Below are 6,002 nucleotides of genomic sequence, written 5' to 3' on the forward strand. Positions count from 1 at the left end.
CTTTAGCGTATTTCCTTTAGCCGTAACCATAAACGTACGTATGTTTATGGAATTGGCTTGATATTCTTTCTGTTTTTGACAGATAAAAGTGATAGAGGTGTGAAATTTGCTACAAATAAATGTATAATGCTGAATTTATAATGTACCTATACTAAACTTGCACGTGATTTTGATCACTAGTATTTTGTTTTTATCGGCTTCAGTTGTATAAAAGTTATACGTATGTATGCTTCGTCTATATAGAAAACCCTTTCTTCAGCGTCTTCCTTTAACCGTAACCATAAATGCACGTATTTTTAGAAACACAAATCTACAATAATTATGAACACGGTACAATAGCATATTATAACACAACGTCAACATGAAAATTTCCGAGAAATATGTGGTAATGAAATTTAAAGGTGAATTTGAACGATCCGACTAGAATGTCAATATATATCGGGTATACAACTAAACCGTTAATAAATTTCTCAGATATATACGTAACTAAATTATTATTAAGAAATACAAATTAACCCGTTTGTACTTACTAATTATTATATTGCCAACCCAACACTCAGAATCAGATGGAAAACTGGTTTCAAGTTTTTGAATTTGGTTTATACACATAACATTGAAGTTAATCCCTTCAAACTAAAACACGCCCCGCACCACACTCAGTCTTAATCGAGCTTATCACGGGACCCTACAGTGGCGATGTGAAGCATATATTTCAATTTTGCCTGAGAATGCCCTGGGAGAAAATACCCAAGACTGAGGTTGCTACGCTCAAAGTGAGCTCTGACTGAGTTTAAAGAATTTACAGCAAAGATTATGTGAAGAGATGTTCACGCCCGCAGTAAGACGCCGCAATTTTTTTTAAATGCAAGATAATTGGCCTTTGTAGAAACAGCTGGTTGGACCGACGAGCATCTCCTCCCGTTCGGAGCACATACTCAAGACATTCACAGAGGATGTGGTTGGCATACATAGAAATGCAAAACCAGTCGCTATAGACCATTGTTTTGAAGCTGGGTTTTGCTTATGACTTAATAACGGTCAAATTATAAAATGCTTGAAATACAAAAAGCTTCCGTAATATCCTCAAATGAATACCAATAATGACTGCGCGTTTCGAGTACGTGTCAAACTTGAGTGTATTATAATATGATATATACGTAAATATTGAAAATAACACATTATTTAACGGGTGTTTCGTCTACATGGTTTGGGTATGTTATAGAGAATAGATTAATAATATAGAAATGCGAAAGCCAGTCATCATAGACCAAGGCTTTGAAGGCAGTTTCGGTTTATGTTTTAATGACGTCAGGCCAGTAAACGTTAGAAATATAAAGATTCGTAAAAGTTCTCAAATATTGCCAATATTTAATGCGCGTTTCGTTACGCGACAATCTTTAATGCATATTATCAGCGCTCGAAATGGAAAAATTTACGAACCGGAGCGCTCGACAGTTTTCTGAAGATTTTTACATAGTAAAGTTATCAAAGTTTATGTGTTTTTTTTCATAAAAATAAGTGTGTTAGATTTTTTATTATATGACATATCCAGGTCAGACGGTCAAATTATTTATTCCACGAGACGGAGCGATAATTTTACCGATTTTACGAACAGAAACGGCGCTCCGGTGCGTTCCGGTCCATTTCGAGCCCTGCATAATATACGCACGTAAATATTGAAAATAGCATACATGTCGATAATCCCATATTTATCCACACTCGAGAATCGTACCTTCTTACAGCCACACGTTGGCTTTTAATTGGTTTGTTTTTTTGCGTATAATTTCCTACTGCATTAAACATGAAGCTGTTATAAATAGAATTTGTATTAGTAGCTATCATAGAATCGTATAGTCATTAAAGGCATCAGGCTTTATGATACTTTGAGGGGTAGGTGGACCAATGAGTGGATTTGCAACTTATGTTGGCAATTATCAAGATATATTGCAAGGATATCGGTTGACAGATGAGAGAGTGATGACCACATACAACTAAATGCTTCAATATTGGTCGTTAACAGGATGGGTGGATTAAACAATTCTCGGTGAATGACAGCTGAACCAGACAGTGATGAGTCAAGTAAATAAAGGTGTACGTATTGTGTCGCGCCAAGCGGGAGTGTTAGGGGTGCGAAACACCCGGGCGGCACGATTGAGGGGGCGGCAGAAGTCGAAGAAGAATGTTCCGTTGAAATTTATGAAGTATCTAAGCACGTTGTTTACTGCCGAAGGGCGGCAAATCCAGAAGTTAAAGCGATTTATACAACTATTATCTACATTCTTATTTATGGCATTTTAAATCTTCTATCTATAACCATTACGTTACAGCTGAATAAAAAATATCGAAAAGCATTCTTTCAAAGTCTCCATAGGCTGGGCCAGTTGTCATATTATAATAAATAAAAGTCTCAGAAAAAATATAAATTTGTTTCCCAGATAGTGAAGAAATCGCCTGCGGCGCAATATTATACTGTCATAAAATATTAATTTTACAAATTGTGCTTCCGTACTTCATCAAGACATTTCGATCATTTCAAGTCGCTTCGTTCAGAATGCTGACTACTAACTACTGGTATATTCAATTTTAACCGATTTTTCATGGTCGGTGGCAATTTCTTTGGGATCCTGGAACGGTTCATCTTCACTCTCCGATACCTTTTGGGTGTCATTATTTAAATTTCATTTACTTCCCAATTTAACGACATCATTAATAATTGATGTTTTCTTAGTTAGAAGAATATTTTTTATCGATTATAGTTTGGAATAGGCAGGGCTTAATAAATTTAAAAAAACTAACTAACACCACCCATAATATATATTCTTAATTCAACAAAGACAAATAAGTATAAATAAAAAAAATGTCCACTATTGTCGGATCGTATGCAGTATACCTATACTATTATGGTTTGGCTTAGGCAGGGTTTAATTGAATTTAAAAAAATAATCGGAACCATCTGAAAATTGTATTTTTAATTCAATGAAAACAAATAAGTGTGACTGCGTTCAGAATGCTATATATTTAAAAGGTAAAATATATATTTTACCACGTTTGTCTTAGCTCGTATCCTTATTTGTCCGGTGGTTGTTTATCCAGTATAAATCTTGCAATCGATTTTTAACTAACTTCCCGACTAGCTAGACATTTTAAACTTTTAGAATATATCAGAACACGATGCCAATGCATTCTTTTAATACTTTTAGCCATCTTTAAGTAGAATTGAATTCATTTTCAGATAATTCTGTTTTGTATGAAAAGTTATTTCGGAAGAAATCCGTAATCAAATCCACTATTATTGGTTGCTAAGGGGGTGGTCCTAGCAACTAAATTATTAATATATACGTGCGTTACTATGGAAATCAAAATGATATTTCAGTATTTATTTATTTATTATTTTTTATTATTTTTGATATTATTTGTTTGTTGCAAAATAGCAAAAAAATGTTTTTTTGACAATTGCCTTATTTGTCCTAAATTATTAATACATAGAATTGCCAAGTTTATATGATTCAACAGAAAATTTAAAAACGTGGTATATAAAAAGTTCTTTTTATCTTGTAATTTACTTTTATTTATTTCACTATAAATATAATATATTTTCATTTGGGGGACGGCTATTGTGGTTTAGCACCCGGGCGGCATTCACCCTTGACGCGACCCTGCCTGCAGCAGACAAAGATGACGTTTATCCTGAGTATTCTTTTGAAAAATGCTCTTCATTAATTTCTGAATAAATAAATTCAAAGCTAATAACATATCATATTACGAAACAGTTTTACTTCCAATATTAAAACAAAGCTAATTAAAAAAATTATTGTTTTATCGAAGTTAATTTGGTTATATAATTTTAATTTGTTGACAATAAATGTCAATTATGAGTCAAGGCGAAATTTAATCAGCTGTCCTGTACAGCACAATGTATATTCAAAGTGTTTTTATATTAAATAAATTATATATATACAGTTAAATTTTATATGACAATTACTGGAAAGAATTTCATCTACATATTAAAATGTTTCCCGTAAGAAATGAGGAAAAAACACCCCAATATACCTTTTTAAAATTCAATTAAACCCTGCGAAACTAAGCCTTAATCTTAATATAAAAAAATACTCGTCTATAATATAAAAAATATTTAAAATTATGCAATTAAATCATACACAATTTTAGATATTTTATAGATAGAATAATATTTTTTATCTATTATAGTTTGCCTTAGGCAGGGATTAATGAATTTTAAAAAAAATGAGCCAACAATAAATCTTAATCCAACGAAAACAAATAACTATGAATGAAGAAGTGTGCACAATTTTGTCCTATCGTAGTATACCAAAACTATTATGGTTTTGGTTTAGGCAAGGTTTAATTGATTTAAAGAAAACTAACTAACACCATCTATAAATTAATAAAAACAAATACGTATGACTAACAAAGTTTAATGCGCACTGTTTATGTCAGATCTTAACGGCCTACCTCTACCCTTCGCCACTGACTCGGTATTATAGAATCAAATATAAATGATTGATAAGGTAACTGTACATCTGAATGATTTGATGTCAAGTAAAAGTAATCTATACTGACTCAATAAACACGATAAAAAATAAATAATATTTTATATAATTTTTGGCGCCATACGAATCTTTTTCTTTAATTTTCACTGTATCTAGTAGCGTTGCTTTATATGAAGTACATTAGGCGATTGCTTTGTAAGGGAGAATTCAATTTATTTAATTTTAAATTTCAATTTATTTAGTTTTCAACATATTGTGGACATTACAAATTATAAGTTTAAGAGGTTCACAACATGACATGAAATATTATTATAAAGGAAAAAGTAATAAAAACGATAAAAATGAAAATATAAAAAAGAACATAATATAAACAAACAAAAGCAGTGAAAATACAATCATACATCTATAGAAGTTCAAAGAAGTACACCGAGTTTGCTAAGGAGACCCTATTTTAAGAATTTATAAAAAAGCGTCCATCTAAACTCATCTTCACGTAATTGGAATATATCAACACCCGAAGCAATTTGGTTGAACATAGTTATCGCCCTCCCATTGGCATTACCAGTGGCAGATTGATTCTGCACCTTGGGAGAATAAACAACTGATGCTCCCTATTTCTAAGATAGTTATCAGGGACACACAGGTCAACACTGCCCAAAATGGCAGAGTTCTCATCTATACCTCGTATAAGTCGAAAAAAATACGTAGCTAAATAAAGTGCACACTTTTTCAGTCACACTTAAAAAATTGTTTTCGTTGAATTAAGAATGTAATATTAAAGATGGTGTTAGTTACTTTTTTTAATTCATTAAGCCCTGTCTAACCATACCATAATAGATAAAAAATCTTTTTATTAAATATCTAAAATTATGTATGGTTTAATGGCATAATTTTAGATATTTTATAGATAAACGAATATTTGTTTACTGTTATCTACGATGGTTTGGATTATGCAGGGTTTAATTGAATTTAAAAAAAAACTAACAAACACTATCTACATAATGTAGTCTTAGTTCAATGAAAACATATAAGCTTACTACTAAATATACACTATTTACCGCGAATCGGCAGTAAACGCTAAATCCATTTAAAAGATTTTCATTGTCTAAGTTTTCGATTATCTCGATAAAGGAATGTCGTACATGTGGCTTAATAAAATAACTTAAATAATAATATGCATCAACATAGAATCTAAAAAATATGACGTAGAGTGTAGACACAGAGAGATATTCTAAATGTAAAGAAATGTAGATATTATACAAGTATATTTTTTTTAAATTACAAAAACATCCATTTCTGCAATCGATAACATTAAAAGCTTTCCTATCCACCCAGAAGAAATTAAGATCCCGTGCGTCCACTGAACACACTAATATTATTATAGAAAAGACAATAATGATGCCTATAGCGGCTGCGCCCCCCTGCGCCGCCCCCCTCGGCGACCGGCGCTCGCACCGCGGCCCCCGAACAACTATATAAGATCATGATAGTTGG

At 32.0% G+C, this 6,002-nt stretch overlaps 1 protein-coding gene across 1 annotated transcript in view; it reads right to left on the reverse strand.

Annotated features, from left to right (window-relative positions):
* Window positions 1–6,002, reverse strand: part of S6KL (ribosomal protein S6 kinase like) — a 190,942-nt gene that overhangs the window by 123,757 nt on the left and 61,183 nt on the right. The window lies entirely within an intron of this gene.

This window comes from Rhyacophila brunnea, unplaced genomic scaffold (genome assembly GCF_057557595.1).
Source record: "Rhyacophila brunnea isolate RB1 unplaced genomic scaffold, BYU_Rbru_1.0 scaffold_17, whole genome shotgun sequence".
Classification (NCBI taxonomy): domain Eukaryota; kingdom Metazoa; phylum Arthropoda; class Insecta; order Trichoptera; family Rhyacophilidae; genus Rhyacophila; species Rhyacophila brunnea.